General features: G+C 37.6%; 1 protein-coding gene across 2 annotated transcripts in view; it reads right to left on the minus strand.

The window, feature by feature from the left end:
* Positions 1-17,432, minus strand: part of RERG (RAS like estrogen regulated growth inhibitor) — a 129,710-nt gene that overhangs the window by 18,991 nt on the left and 93,287 nt on the right. The gene's annotated exons all lie outside the window — the stretch shown is intronic.

Raw genomic sequence — 17,432 nt, forward strand, 5'->3', positions numbered from 1 at the left:
AACTGGGAGCAGGCAGAGCTGAGGCAGAGCAGCTAGTGTGAGTGAGAGAGGGGCATTTTTGCTTAAGGGAGCCTGTTTTATTTTAAAGGCCTGATGGAGGGGAGGCTTGGGGATGCCAGTGCTTGCTGCATTGCTAATGTGTACCAACTTCTTGGTTTCTATGATGGATTTGACTTTCTGGTGTCTGAATAAATGTTTTGTTTCTGTCTTCCATGTGGAGAGTTTGTTATATTTTGTAATTCAGAACTACGCCAGCACATTCATAGCTGCCATGGGTGCTGTGAATATAGCATTGGCGTTATTTACCCTAATATAATTTTCATCACCAATCAGTATATTGACTCGTAACCAGAAGGTTGGTGACTAGGTGATGAATTATTTTAGTGGTGACAGTAACTCATGAAGGTCAACCACTAAGACATGAAGGGGCTGTAATCCGCACAAGCTGAAAAGCTACTCACACTGATGAATTGATGGGTCTTCTAGTTATTAAAGAATATTTATAGAAATGCCATGTATATCTTAGATATTTTCTGTATAATTGAGAACAATAAAGTCAATGTTAGTCTCTGAGTTCTCCAACAGTCTTTATAAACAGGGGCATATTAATGTTAATGCTGACATATATAATAAGCAAGGCAGAAGACAGCTAAAACACGAACCTTCTGAAACAGAACCTAAAATATTTTTATTTTAAAAGGTTCAGGACCTGTTGAATGGGTCTGAAAGTAGTATTGTGTCCTTCACCAAGTATGACTCCATTTGAATCAAAACATCAGCAATGTTGGACACAGTGAGTTCACAGACTCTTTGATCCTTCCCACAGTAAGCATACTTGGGATAGAAACGGTCAGTTAATGCTGGCTCCCTTGAGAAGTGTTTCTTTGAATAATCTGAGCAGAAAGTTTTATATATGCGTAAATCCATATCTATATATTTATATATACATATATATCCATTTCAAAAGCAATGTGAATATAAAGTAGCATCAGAGGTCTCTACTATAGAATACATTTTGGTATAAAGATCACTAATCGGAAAAATCCAATAAAGTAGTGACTCATTTATCTAGCATTCTCTATGCAGGTAATTAAAGCTTGACCTTTTAAATTTTTAGCCATTTTTTATACATTCTCTATTACTTTATATTTTTCAATTAATATGTATTTTAATTTATCTGTTCCACTACATCTACTCTCCATTGAACAAATTAAAGATTCTGAAAAATAAAGCCCTCAATACATAGCTGAATAGTCTAGCAAAACAAATTCCTATAGTAGACATGTCTGAAAATGAATATCTCTTTCTGAATTTTAAATTTATCTTGATTCTTTTGAACTCATGGTTTATGTTGAATCGATCAGTGTTCTAAAGTCTTTCAAAATTGTTTTTCTCTATAATGTTATTATCGTATAAATTGTTCTTCTATTTTTCACTTTTCTCTGCATTAGTACATAAAGGCCTTCTCAGATTCCTCTGCCATTGTCTATTTCATTATTTCTTATGGCACACTAATATCCCATCACATGAATCTACCACAAATTATTTATTCATTCCCCCAAAGGAGGCCAACTTCTTAGTTCTAGTTTTGGGCTGCCATGAAAAAGCTGCTGTAAATATTTTTGTGCCTTTTGGTCCTCTTCCTCTTTCTTTGATTTCTTTGGGGTTCAGGTCTAGCAGTGGTATGGCTGGGTCAAAGGGTATGCAAAATTAGTTAACTTTCTGGACGTAGCTCTAAATTATTTTCCATAATGGCTTGGCTAATTCACAGTTCCACCAAGTATACCTGTTTTTCCATAGCCCCTTCAATATATATCATCTTTGCCTGTCTAATAGGTGTGAGGAAAAACTTGAAATTTCTCTAATTATTAGGGATTGAATATTTTTTATGATTATTGATAACTTGGATTTCTTTCTTTGAAAACTTTTAATCTTTTAACTATTTATCTATTGGGGAATGACTCTTTAGTCTTATAAAATTTGAATCAGTCCCTTAGATATCTTTTATATGAAACCTTTATCAGGGAAACTTATTGAAAAGATTTCACCCCCTCCCCTCCAGTTACCTTTTCCCTTCTAATTTTTTATTACATTAAATTTCTTTCCTACTTTTTAGTACAGAGTATTCCAAATTTAAGGGGCATCTAGGTGGCACAGGGATGGAGTACTGGGCCTAGTGATGAGAGTAACTCATGAAGGCTAACCACTAAGGCATGAAGTGGCTTCACTCTGTACCAGCTGAAAAGCTACTCACACTGATGAATTGATGGAGTCAGGAAGACTCATCTTCCAGAATCCAAATATGACTTCAGACACTAGCTGTGTGACCCTCTACAAATAACTTAACCCTGTTTGCCTCAGTTTCCTCATCTGTAAAATCAAATGAAGAAAGAAATGGCAAACCACCCCAATATCTTTGCCAAGAAAACCCCATATGGGCTCACGGAGAGTCAGACATGGCTGAAACAACCGAACAACAACAAAATTCCAAGCTTAATATTAAGTTTCAGTGCCATCATTATGAAAATTACTCATTGTATTGTGTATAATATCAAGCATACCTATAGTGATGCCCTGAGGGGCTAAAGCATCTCAGTCAATTATGGGTCTTTGACATTCTTGAATCTATTTCAGAAGTTTTTTTTCCTGTCTCCTCTGCTGTCACCTGCCAGTTTTTGCTGGTGTTATTAGGCCCATGTCTAGCACATTCTTTCTTCTGCCTCCTCCCCTTATTCCCTTCCAGCACCACCATGTTATTCCTGACATATATTTTGGCTCTTCAGAGCTTGCTTTTTGAAAAAAATGATTCCCAGGTTTTCAGCTATGTTCCAGGTAGTTAAATTTACTGCACAAATGACCTCTGAATAAATGAGGCTATATATAGATTGTGAGTATTCTTATTCAAAAAACATACATGTACCATAACAAATCAAATATTTGGATTTTTTTGTTTAAAACTATTTGAGTTTTAAACCTAAAATGCATTTTAAAAATGGCACAGACTATTTCAGTTAGATCAACATGCGAAATGTAAAATGCTGGCTTTATAGTTAACTCAGCTTTTAAGTTCTTTCCCCTTATTGATTATTCAGAAACAAGGCAGATGACCTTTCCTGTTTTTTCAAAGCTCAAATGATTTCCTTATTTAGGATAAATCGATTAAAAACTCCAGATTTTTGCATTTAGAAAGGAAAGTCCCAAGGTGAATAAAATTTTTCCATACCTATTAAAGTTGATTACATTAAATGCTTAATTATCACACAAACAGAGGGGAATTATATGAATGCAAATACAGAATACCATACAAATAATGACAGATATAAACAACTGGAGAATTATAAACTGCTCACAGTTATTCTAAGTCACTATAATAAAAATGACAAGACTACTTAAATTAATATCCTTAATCAGTTCCCTACCAATCAAACTACCAAAAATTATTTTATAAATATAGAAAAAAAACATCTGGAGAGACAAAATGTTAAGAATAGCAAAGGATTCAATAAATAATAAAGTGAGGAAGGCGGCCTAATAGTAGCAGATCTCAAACTATACTACAAAGTGGTAATCATGGTGCATCAGTGAAACAGATTAGGTATAAAATAAGGAGAAGCAAATAAGCACAGTAACCTAGTGTCTGATGGACCCAAAGATCTCAGCTACTGGGGCAAGAACTCACTATCTGATAGAAACTGAAAAGCAGTCTGGCAGAAACTAGGCACAGACTAACATCTCACAATGTATAACACGAGAAGCTCAAAATGGGTAGATGATTTCAGCATAAAGGGTGATATCATGAGTAAATGAAAAATAACCTGTCAGGTGGATTAGATAAGTGGTCATGGGAGGTAAAACAGATAATTTTGATTACTTTAAATTAAAAAGGTTTTGAACAAAACCAACATAGCCAAAATCAGAAGGAAAGCAGGAAACTAGGCAAAAATTTTTATAGCAAGTTTCTCTGATAAAAGTGTCATTTATGAAATATATAGAAAACTGAGTCAAATTTATAAGAACCATTCCCCAATTGATAATGGCCAAAGAATACCAACAAGCAGTTTTCAGAAGAAGAAAGCAAAGCTATCAATAGTCATATAAAAACGCTCTAAGTCACTAATAATTAGAGAAATGCAAATTAAAAGAACTCTGAGGTACCATCTCACCATTAGTTTGGCTATCATGACAGAAAAGGAAAATGACAAATGCTGGAGAGAATATGGAAAAACAGGTAAACTTAAGCACCTTTGGTGGAGCTGTGAATTGGTCTAATCATTCTGGAGAATAATTAGGAATGATGCCTAAAGGGGCTATAAAATTCTACATACCTTTTGACCCAGTGATACTGTTACTGGGTCTGAAGTCCTAAGAAATCAAAGAAAAAGGAAAAGGACCTATTTGTACAACAATATTTATAGCAGCTTGTTCTGTAGCGACAAAGAATTAGAAACAAAGGTGATGCCCATCAATTGGGGAATAGCTGAACAAACTGGGGTATATAATTGTGATATTACTGTCGTGCTGTAGAAAATGATGAAGAGAATGGATTAAAAAAAACCTGGGAAGACTTATATAAGCTGATGCAAAATGAAGTGAGAACTGGAACACTACACGGCAATAGCAATATTGAAATGATAATCAATTGTAAAAGACTTAGCCACTCTGATCAATACACTGATTCACAAGAATTCTAAAGGACTCATGATGGAAAATGCTATCCACCTCCAGAAAAAGATGTTATGAACTCTGAGTGTATACTGGATCATATTTTTTCACTTTCTTTATTTTTCTTGCTTTCCTCCCCCTGTAATATGGCAAATGTGGAAATATATTTTCATAATTTCATATATATCAAATTTCTTGTCTTCTCAATGGGTGAGAGAGGTGTGGAGGGAGGGAGAGAATCTGGAACTGAAAATTAAAAAAAAATAAGCACAAAGGATATTGAATTATTATATTATGTCCACATCAAAGCCAGTTTTTCTGTGGCAGTTCAACACTTACCAGGCAACAATAAGGAAATAAGCTGAATATAGGTCACAATAGGCCATACACTAATATTTTTAAAAAGTTAAATAGTTTACATGAATATATGTCTCAAATACCCTTTGACATTTCATTATGTTATCTCTGTAGTTTAACATAAACTGCCTTCACAGTCCTTATGCAAGGTCAGAGATGATCTAGTCTGGTCAATCAGAGGAATGGAACTGATGATGTGGATGGATATAGTTTTCCTAGACTTTTGCAAAGCACTTAAAATATCTTTCATGCTCTTCCTATGAAAAAGCTATATGGGGTAGTGGACAGTACAATTAAATGGACAAAAATCTGGTTAAGTGACCAAACACCAAAGATGAAATGCCAGTGTGAAATACTCAGAAATAGATCTGCATCTGGCCCTGTACTGTTTCAAATCCTTATCCTGCACTTGAGTAAAGGTATACTAATGAAACACTTATCAGATTTTCCCATAACACAAGTCTGTGAAAGATTGTTGATACACTGGATGAAAGAATCAAGATCTAAGAAGACCTTGACAGGTTAGGACACTGTGCTGAATCTAATAAGATTGCACTTTAGCAGAGGGCAGTTTAAGTCTTGTTCTGGTTCCTCATCCTGGGAGAGAGGTGGTTCTGGGACCCAGAGCCTTAAAGGCTACACCTCTTAGAAGGTCCCAGAGTCTGGCAGGCTCTCTCATGTTGGGAAGTCTTTCAGGACAGTCCTGCCAATAGGCTGTATCTATTTATTAAAGACTAGCCTAGATAAATTTGTGAAATGTTTACTTCATGCTAGCCAATGCATTAAGGGCTGAGGAAGTAAATACAAAAATGAGTGAGCTCCTGCCCTTGTGGACTTTATAGGTAACTGGGGTAGGGACCATGGGGGAGGCCTTTGCTTATCTTCATGGATAAGCAAATACAAGCGACATACAAACATACAAAGTGATCTCAAGATATAGGTGCACTAATAACCGGGAGGTAATCAGAAAAGGTGTCTTGCAAAAAGTAGCACTTGAATTAATCCTTGATATCTTATTGGTTCCAAGAGGTTGAGGAGGGAGAGCATTCTGGGAACTGGGCAAAGCCTGTATCAAGGTTCAGTGGAAGAAGAGGGAATGTCAATGTAAACCAGTCTGGCTGGAGTGCACAGAACACATTAGGAAGGGGTAGTGTGTAAAAGGAGATTGTGAAGTGATTTAAATTGTAAAAAGGGGAGTTTATTTCCTATAGGAAATGAGGAGCCACTGAAATTTCCTAAGCCAAATGAGTGGATGTGAAATGGTCAGATCTGTGCTTTAGGTTATCAACGTGGCAGCTGAGAGCTGCCAATGAGAGCAATTAGGAAGCAATTCAGTCAAGCAATCAATAAGTATTTATTAAGCACCAACTATTTGCCAAGCACTGTGTTTGGTTATACAAATAAAAAAATAAATAATACAGCTCCCAGGGACCTTACTTTCTAATACATAGTACATATAAGTACATATAAAAATGCATACAGCTTAAATATAAAGTAAACAAAAACAAATATGTACAAAGAATTTAAATACAAGGAACCCTGAGGGAGAGGGCACTAGGACTTGGAGGGGAGGGTGGAGGGGCAGGAGAAGCTTTAGGCAGAAGATGATGCCTGAACTTCATTCTGAATGAAGAAAAGGACTCTACATGGCAGAGGTAAAGAGGGAGAGCATTCCAGGCACATGTGGGGAAGCCACTGCAAAGGTACAGAGAGGGCAGATGGAAGGTCATATGTGAGGAACAGAAAGAAGGCCAGTTTGGGTGGATGGTCTCCCTTGGTGGGGGTGTGGGAAAGGAGGCAATAATGCTGAAAAGAGGCTGGGGCAAGGCTGTGAAATTCTTGAAAAGCTAAAAGAAAGTCTGTAGCATATCCTAGAGGCAACAGGAAACTACTGGAATTGACTCAATAGGGGAGTCCTGTCCTGTCCTTAATAGTACAGCACTTACATACTTTTCTTTCTGTACTTATAGAAAAATACTTTAGCAGCAGTGTGTATGATGGACTACAACTGTGGGAGAGGGAGGCCAGGAAACCAATTAGGAAGCTGCTGCCAATAGACAGGAGGTGATGAGTCCCTGAACTAAGTTAGTAGCTATGTGGATTAGAAAGAAGGGGTTAGATGAACATGCAAGAGACATGGAGAGAGAAGAGGCAAGATATGGCAACCAAGTACAGAGGCAAGGATGATGCCAAGGTTATGAACCTGGGAGACTAGAAGGATGGTGGCACCTTTGACAGATGTGGAGAAGCATGGACAAAGGGGAGAGTTTGAGGGGAAAGAATGCATTTAGTTTTGAACATGCTAAATTTATGATATTTACATGACATCCAGTTTCAAATTCCTAACAGGCAATTGGTGATGTGAGGCTGAAGCTCTGGGTCTGGAAATTCAATTTAATATGTATTGGTATGAATACAAGTATATGTATATTTGTATATATAAATATATGCATGTATATATATATATATATATGCATATGTCATGTGCATAGAGATGATCCACGAGAGTGGATGAGGTTACTGAGAGAAAGAGTGCAGGAGAGCACCTAGCACAGAACCCTGAGAAATAATCGGAGTTAGGGTTGATGAACCAGTAAAGAAGACTGAGGAGTGCCCTGATAGTAGAAGGAAAACCTGAAGAGAGTTATGTCGTGAAAATCCAAAGATGAAAGCAAAGGAGAGAACCTAGGACAGAATACCAGGGACACTCACGCATGGAAGCAGGCCATAGCTAATAATCTTGCTAAAATGCTTAGAAAGATTGCTTAGCCAGGTAAGAAGAGAGCGCAGACAAGGCAGGGTCAGGAGGGGATAGTAAACAGAGTCAAATGCTATGGAGAATTAAAAAAGGATGACAACATAAAAGGCCATTGAGTTCAACATCATTGGCAACCTGGAACAGTCACAACCTGAATATTGGGGACAGAAGCCAGATGGTTAAGAGGTTAAGAACTGAGTTGAAGGGGAGAAAATGAAGGCAGCAAGTACAGACAGATGTGTCTAAGAGTTTGGCTGTGAAAGAAATGATAGATATAGGACAACAGCTTAAGGCCATAGTAAGGTCAAGGGAAGATTTTTCAAGAATCAGGGAGAGCTGGGCATGTTTGTACTAATTTTGATCTTTGCTCTAACAAGTAGTATTGTATGGACAGCTAATTCAGGAATGACTCCCACATCAGCTAAGGAGTCACTTCCTATCTGCTGAAATAGAATTTCATGTGTGTGTGTGTGTGTGTGTGTGATATGTGGTACTTGCCATGCAAAGCACATACCTATTATTTTATCAAATAAATAAGTAATATATAGATGTGAATCTTCTGTGTAATTCATAAGTTTTGAGCCTCTCATCTTTAGAACCATATTTTTCAATTATCATCCTTACCTATTCCCTCTTTCTGGATTTGAGTCACCAAAGTGCAAAGTATATGCTGATTTGCTTTGAAGGATCTTTTTCTGTTTTGTTTTATTTTTAATTAATATACATTTTCCCTCTCCTTACTCTATGTCCAAATTAAAAGAAAAAGAAGATAAATAGAGCCTTTGTTACAAATATAAATAATTTTGCTTTGGAGGGTTTTATTTATTTATCAGCAGACTTTCTCTGTGATTGTTTTTATGGTAGTCTTCTTGCACAAACTTATCATGAGCACTATAATATTTGTTGACAAAATGTCACATGAAATGATTCTTTTTGCCTGTAGGTACGTGAGAAAACTAACTCCACCAACTTCCTTATTTGTTCCTCTTTCCCCCAAGGGAACCTATAAGACGTCTTTCCATTCTGTTCCAGCTTGCTTCTTGTGTTTTCAATTATTATGAGACTATCAGTATTAATATGATTCAGTTCTTAGTAGTCTGCCCATTAACTGATCTCTGGACTAGGGAATACAAACAGCTATGTTAAAACCACTTGATTCTTAGTGTAGTTTGTTCCTTTTGGGCCACTCTGCAATGAAGGGGGCTGGGGGGGGGGTGGGGAGAGAAGGAGAGAGGAAGAGAGAGAGAGACAGAGAGAGAGACAGAGACAGAGAGAGAGAGACAGAGAGAGAGAGACAGAGAGACAGACAGAGACAGACAGAGAGAGAGAGAGAGACAGAGAGAGACAGAGAGAGAGAGAGAGAGACAGAGAGAGACAGAGAGACAGAGACAGAGACAGAGACAGAGACAGAGACAAAGAGAAGGAAAGACACCAGAATAGACCACCACTATTTCCTAAAGGAATATATTTGCTATAAATCAATCACTACAATAAGAAGACCGCCTGGAAACCTACTCAGTCAGTCAATACTAGATTTACTTGCCAACTGGAGAGAGATGGCAGCCAAGGGCAACACCAATTTAGAGTATAAACTCAGCTGTAATATCTTCCAAAGGAGAAGGTGAATGAGTGTAGAAGTATTGCTTCATCAATCACTGAGGAGCAGTGGAGGGAAAAACAAATTTATGGGAAACCTGGCAAGAGACCCAACTGAACAAAGTCATTCAGAGGGCACTTAGCAATGAAACTGGATGGGGAGAGAGAAGGGAACAAGCATTTATTAAGCACCTACTATGTGCCAGATGATCTCATTTGGTGGATAAAAATACATGAGAAATGGAGATAGATGATCTGTAAAGTTTTTTTAAGTTTTTTTTTTTTTTTTTTGCTGTTAATGCCAATGGAGTTTAGTGCATTTGGCCTAAAACATCATAGTCCCAGATGTTCTGTATTAGGAAGTAGAAATGTTGCTAAAGAAAACCAACAGCAGCTGAGATTAGACCAAATTTATGCAGAACTGGTCCATTCCGTAGGTGATACAGTTTTGAGAGAATTGAGGGGAAAGAATATAAAAATGACTCCCCCTCTGTGCCTCCCCCCATCTCCTGAAGAACCCTGTGAAGTTTTCCAGCACTTCTCTCAACCACTGCCAGCACCTCCCTTCATTCATTCATTCTCAGGGTTCCAAGCCTTCAGAGCTGGAAAGGACAGCAGAAGCCATCCAGCCCATCCAGTGGCCGAACAAGCACCCCATATCCCCCACAGATAGCCCTCAAGCATTAGCCTGCAGAGTCCTACTTAGGGGAGCACTGGCAGCCCATTCCCCATGTTCACTCCTTTAGCAAACATTGATTAAATCCCTACTGTTTAAAGCATCTTGAAAGCATCTAGAGTGAAAGAGTAAAGACTGAAAAACAAAGAAACAACTCCCACCCTCCCTGAGGGATGCAGTAGTGAGGACAGAATCCTGGGTCGCTTTCATGTGTAATATGACATGAGCCCACCTTGAGTCTGCACCAGCAGGCAGCCTGTACTACCATCTTTGAGGGGAGCAAACCAGGGTCTCATGTCTTCTGCCAACATTGCCAACATGACCACCACTACCACCAACCACAGAGGAGCTGCCACCCTTTTGGCAGCCAAAATGGAAGTGAAGGATCTGATTATAACCTGTGAAAATAAGATACAGACAGAGCTTGACCCTATCTACACCCAGCTGGTGAAATGGTATATAGCCTTCTATCCTCTCAGGATCTCCCAAGTGAAACACTCTTTATCTACTCGAGTAGGAAAAGGCCCAGATTTTCCAAGGAGATCCCCTTGGCACTTTCCAGCTCAGAAGGATATAGATTATGCCCATATGCCCACTTTCACTTGCAGTTGGGAGTATCTTTCTGGAACCAGGCTCCTCAGAAGTTCCCTGGGTCAGCCCAGGTTCACTGTGCAATGCGTACAGCTCTTGAAGGCAGGACTCAGTACAAAAACTAAAGGGAGTTCTGGCTGCTCCAGGGGTCAGCTCCTTCCTGACTTGGGGCCCAGAAAAGGGCCTCTATCATTCCCAATCAGATGATCCCACAATCTTCAAACCAAAGATCATCAACCTCCTACCCTCCTAGGCACTCAGCCAGGCCCCATCCCAAGACCAAGAGAAGATTCACCTATAACTCTGGATCAGCCCCTTCTTTTTGTCCCTGAGAGGTCTGGTACAATGCTGGGTACCTTTGCCTTACTGCCTTTGTGACCCTGATTTAGTTATACCTCCCTCAGTTTTCTTTTTTCTAAAAGGAGAGGCTTCTACTAAATGATATTTGAGGTCTCTAATTATTCATAATGTGTAATCCTTTGTATTCTTTATTTTTAAAATTGGAAAATAAAGGGATGTCCTTAGGGGGGAAAATAGATATATGTAAGAAAAATATTAATAACCAACATTTATATAGTGTTTTACATGTGATTACAATTGGTAATCACAACAAACCCATTATCCCCATTTTATAGATGAGGAAACCGAAGTTGACAGATTAAGTGACCTGCCCAGAGGTCACACAGCCAGCAAGCGTCTGGGGCCAGATTAAAAATCAGGTCTTCCTGATGCCAGGTCTAGTGCTTCAGTCACCTTGACACCTAGTTGCCTCTAATTAAATGAAATCCCTTTTTTTGGTGCTGCGAGCCTATAATGCAATGCTATATTCATAGTGCCCACATGGCTATAAATATGCTGGTGTAGTTCTGAATCACAAAAATAACAGACTCAAAATGGAAGACAGAACCAAAACATTTATTCAAACACCAGAAAGCCAAATTCCAACACCAGAAAACCAAATCCATCATAGCAACCAAGAAATTGGTACACATAACCAATGCAGTGAACACTGACATCCCCAAGCCTTTCCTGTCAGGTCTTCAAAACAGGCTCCCTTAAGCAAAAATGCCCCTTTCTCACTCATGCTAGCTTTTAGCTTTGCTGTTACTCTCATATGCTCCTTCCTGCTCCATGTTCTACCCTTTCAGAAATCTCCTCCCACCATGGGTTCCATGTGATTACATTTGGCCTATTAAAGGCAGGGAAAATCTTCAAATTCCCATTACTATTACAGAACCCCTTTGACAGTCTAGTGATGCCTTCTCAGAATGTTTTTAAATGTATCGAATAAAATACATAGGATTATAAAGGAAATAAATTATATTGAACTACAGTTATCAACATATAATTTTTTATGGATCTGAGATTAAAAACTCTTGAATTAAACTATATTGTAAAAAATCCTTTGCAAATTTAAAATGCATTCTAGTTATTTTTTTTTAACGTAAATGTGGGAAAAATCTCAGATTTTTTTGTTATGTAAAAGGTCTATATCTACTTTCCCATCTCTACAAAATCTTAACATTCATTTAGGGCATCCTTAATCAAAGCATGAAAAAAGGAAGAGGAAGGCCTCTGTAAACAATATTCTGCAGAAGACCATACCTTTATCATCACACAACTGACTAAAAGGTATAGGGACTACAAGATCCCATTGTACTTAAATAAATATTTGATCCCATAGAGAGAAAACCTTTTTTTTAAAAAGTTCTTCAAACAAATCCCTTCTCATAAGCATTTATTAAGGACCTACTGTGTGCAAGAAGGCACTGTACTAGGTTTTAGAAATACAAAGACAAAACCAGATATGGTTCTTGCCCTCAGGGATCTTATATTCTATTATACTTCAAAAAGGCAACTCCTATGCGTATGCCAAAATTAAACAAGATTCCTAGAGAAAGTACCAAGAGATATAACTTTGTTAGAAAATGATGTGATTATTAATACCGGACAAGAAATAAAACAAGGAGAATATGCCCCCAAAGACCTGGCACCATCATGTTGAATGTCTAGTACAGAGTTCAAATGGAAGAGAGATTCCCTATGGATGGAGAGGTGTTTCAGATGATCATGTTTACAGGTGATATTGTACTGGCTGCATTAAGACCTGACACATGATAGTCTACTAAATGAGGTCCATAAGCACTCAAAAGAATTTGATCCAATTATCAACAAAGTAAAAACTAAGAAGATGAAAAATGGCTGTCTATATTATAACCTGCAGTCTGTACTATAACTGTCTAAACTATAACATGGATGAAAAGCCCATAGAACTGGCTCATTACTATACATATCTTAGACAGTGAGCAGTAGACAATGAGCTGGGCTCAGAGCTAAAGTGACAGAAGAGAGCAGGCTAGATTACCTTTGGAAATTTTTATAATGCTTTTAATGACCCAAGCTTCTCTCTGAAATAAAGATTTATCTTTTTAATAACAATAATCTTCTGTTGATACTATCTATGAGTCCGAGAATACAACAGCTTCTGAAGAATTAAATTCAAAGATCACCCAAAAGTACATGAGGACAAACAAGAATTTCTCACAAAATCAATAAAAACAATATTAAAAAGTATGTGACTAGAAAAACAGATGGGTCAGTTATTTATCAAAAGCAGAGGATGACTTGATAGCCCACATGCTCTACTGCTCTCCATACAATGTCAAGAAAATCAGAGGATGGTCCTTTGTGCTTTGGGTGAATCCCACTTTGGGTGAATTTGATGAATTCACCCTTTTGGGTGAATGTGAAGGATTTATGAGAGGACATGGATAACAAGAGGCAGGGCTGGATGGACAGCAAAGTGTATCACTGGACAGGGTGTCCTTATTGATGGGATAACAGAGTCACTGAGGCATTATAGCATCAAAGGAGCATATTTGAGTTGTCACAATGCTTTCCTTTATGGTTGGTTACTACTTTCATGACGTTCTCTATCATTCTTTACACTCATGTATAGCTTCTGTGGATTTCACTATCAAATACCCAACTAATGTCAAAGAAAAAAGGAGCCTCTCATTACAAAACAACCACCACCACCACCACTACCCCAGGTATACATGATTTTGACTAATGGAAATGGTTTATCACAGAAGGAACTTATTCTGTTGGTCTTGTGAACATCCTGATTTTTGAATGCAATGTTATTTATTCCTGTGGAAAGTATTAATAGTTTTATTTCAAGTGCAAATGGTCCTGAGACTTTTGGGAAACCAAATACCACAAAATGTTTCTAATGGTTTAACTGGAAACTAATCAGTTCAATGTGGATGGAATTTCCCTTCTGAATTTGCATTTATGTTTAAATCTTAAGGAGAAAAAACATGTAAGAAGAACAATGAGAAGTATAATTTTTGAGCCCCAAATGTTTGCTATCATCATTCAATCCCTAATATGGCTAGACTTGTCCCTCCTCAGGCGTGAGAACATCTATGGTCAGCCACCATGGTAACCAGAGAGAATCTGAATTTCAGAAACTGAGAAAACAAACTCTGAAGACAGAAAGATTCTTTCTTGTCTTCGTGCAAAACTCCAGCACATGAGGGAAAAGATGACATCAAACACAAAGAATGTGATAAGCAACAGAAATAAAACTGCTTTGAAACTGAATTTTCCTAAAAAAAATCTCACAATTTTCTTACTTGTATATTTCTCAAAAAGACCAAAGAAAAGAGCTCTCCCCTTAGTAATGCAATAGTAGCACTGCCTGCTACATGGGCACCTGCAAATCCAAATGGCAAGGACGAAAGAAAGATAATTCATTTTCATTAAAAAGAAAAACCATTAATAAGTACCTGTTACGTATAAGGTGCTGTGTTAGATGCTGGGGATACAAAGTTTAACAACAGTAGAGTCCCTACTTGGGAAAAATCTACCAGTGAGGACATGACATATATACAAACAAATTTAAGACCACGTAGAATATGAGGAGAGAAAAGATCCTGAAAAAGCATCCAGAAAAATAAGGAGAGACACACTTTCATGGTGGTGGCAGTGGTTGTAGAGCTGGTGAACAGGGAAGGCTTTTACTCTTCAGCTCAGCACACCTAGCATTCTGATGTCCTCTTTCATTTCTTCCATCAGCCATTCCCCTTCCTCTAATCTTCCATTCCCCTAGGTCTTATTCTTTCCAGTAGGAAAAAGAGCATGAAGGGGAAAAGGAGTATGAAGGAACTGAAAGTAGTGGGATACTCCTTTACATGAGGAACAAGCATGGTGAGTTAGAGGCCCAGAGGAAAAGAGGCAAATGGGATTTCATACCTATCACTGAGACATGATGGAATGGGATCTATGGAGGGAGAATAATCTTGGAAAAATATTTATTATTGTCATTCAGTTGTTTTCAGTAGAGTCCAACTCTTGGTGACCTCATTTCAACTCATGGGCCCATGCTATAGCTTAGTCCTACCCACTTACAAAATACAACTAAATCAGTTAAAGGTCACAGAGGACATAGCTCCTTGAAAACTAGTAAGTCACCATTTTGTTTGAACATAGCACACTGGGTGTGACAAATGGAACTTTTAAGAAAATCTTGTTACCCTTTAGTATTTGACTCTTAGGAAGTTATTCATGTTTTTATATATTTGTAGAATTTAGAGCTGAAACGAACCTTGGAGATCATCTTATCTAGCCTTATTTTAAGATGAGAAAACTGAGGCCCAGTAAAATTAAATAGTTCACTCAGATTCATAGGTATTAAGTAGCAAAACCAAGATTTAAATGCAGCTCTCTTGATTACATATCCAGAGACCATTCCATCACATCAAAGATGCCTATTACAAATATGAAATATTGAACAAATTGGAAGAAAAGTCACTTTGCTTATTAATAAGTAAGGAAAAAATCTTTATAGATAATATGTATTTTAAATATTCTAGAATCACAGTATTTTGACTTGCTATTCTATTCCTTGGTATAATCTGAAGAGATAAACTGTTCTTTCTCTGATGCATATGGAATGTATGTGATTGCTTTAATATTGCATTCATGTGAGTGGCTTGGCCAGGGCAAGGCCTGGGTTTTCTAGACAGGAGGCCTCCCAAGTTGTTTGCCTCTGGGGATTTGGCTTTTAATAACTATACTATTATTTGGATAAGCATGCTATCCAAATATAGTTGGATCAGCTCAGCAGCAAATTAACTTAGAAATATTATAATAATGGCCTTGTTTTCTGAATTTTACATTATTTTCAGAATTTGTTTTATATCTAAATGCTCTGAAAAACAAAGAACAAAACAATCAACCAGATATACAACACTTTTTTTTACCACTTGGCATGCTATTAAAAAAAAAATCCTTGCCAGCTCACAAGCCAAATTTCCTGAAACCTCAGAAAAGGTTTATATTTATTTCAGTTAAGCTTGGGGGATAGAAGTTCAGGCCAATTCTTATTTTAAGAAAATGGGCTCCTCCACCCCTTGAACCTTAACTTATAGTAGATAATTATGCTGGTGACCACAAAGGCTAAGATGATTTGTGATGTGGGTTCGGTGTACAGTTTCAAAACTTTAAAATATGGGTTTAAAAATGAACATACTTTCTACCATAAAAGTTTGTTTTATGTGCAAAAAACACTTTATAACATCCTATTTTCTTTGTGCCTAAGTAAAATCATGTCTCTGAACAAAATGGAGTAACAATCTTGATGACTCAAGTTGAAACAACCTGCAATTGAAGAAGACATTCTTTCTGGACATATTCTATATAGCTCCAAACCAAGAGGCAACTTTTTGCTTTCCAATATAGAGAAGATATTAGTTATCACTGATGTTAGGAAAATAAATAAGGTGATATAATCTTCAATTTATAAATGTGTAAACTCATATAACCTGTGGAAATCTGTCCATTGGTTCTTGACAACCTTGTCCAAATAGGAAGTATTTAGATTCTCTCAAAACTAATAAAGTTTTAACTATGAGAGACAGCTATTAGTAGTGAAAATGTAAAATTACCTCTCATAAGCTGACTCAATAATTCAATCAACAAGCATTTATTAATTGTTTACTATGTGCTAAATACTGTGCTAAGCACAAGAAAAAAAAGTAAAAAAAAAAACAGTTCTTGCCCTCAAGGGGCTTACTTTTGAAGGAAGGAGACCATATGTGTATATGTCTTTATAAGATACAAAGAAAATACATTCATGGTAACATTAAATGGAAAGGCTTTAATAGGTGTTGGGGTGGCAAGGAAGGGACTGGGAAAGGTGTCTTGCAGATGGTGGTATTTGAGTCTTAAAGGAAGCATCACTTGATGGCTATTTTTGAGCCCTCCTGGCTCAGAGTGAAAGTAAATAATAACTGTTTCTCTTTTGGCCAGCAACCCTGAGGGTCTTCCCCTCTCAGTTTGATTAGGTTTTTTTTGTTTGTTTGCTTTTTGATTAAAGGAGCCATCCCTCCACTCATTTCTTAAAGAGGCCTATTCACTGAATGGCTATTACCTCACTCAAAGTGAGAACCTGAAAAGCCCTTAGCCTAAAGGGGCCAGGTTCTCCCACTGCATCCTGGGCCATCTCCTGTCACTATGATGAATTATCTGTTCACTGGACCCAGATGGCTCTGGAGGATAAAGTGAGGCTGGTGACCTTGCACAGCCCTCCCTCCCTCAAATCCAAGCCAACTCCAAGTCATGTCATCATCTCCCTGATGTCATGGTCCTCTTCGAAAACGAAGGGCAAACACACAAAAGGAAGAGATACTTAAAGGAAACTCTAAGAGGTTAGAAGAGAAAAGATTCAGGGAATGGAGGACAACCAAGGTAGACATAGAGCTCTTAGCGTTTAGGATATGAGGA

The sequence above is a fragment of the Petaurus breviceps genome, unplaced genomic scaffold, assembly GCF_028583685.1.
Source record: "Petaurus breviceps papuanus isolate PSGF00001 unplaced genomic scaffold, PetGlider_PUasm1.0 78, whole genome shotgun sequence".
In the NCBI taxonomy this organism is placed as follows: Eukaryota; Metazoa; Chordata; class Mammalia; order Diprotodontia; family Petauridae; genus Petaurus; species Petaurus breviceps.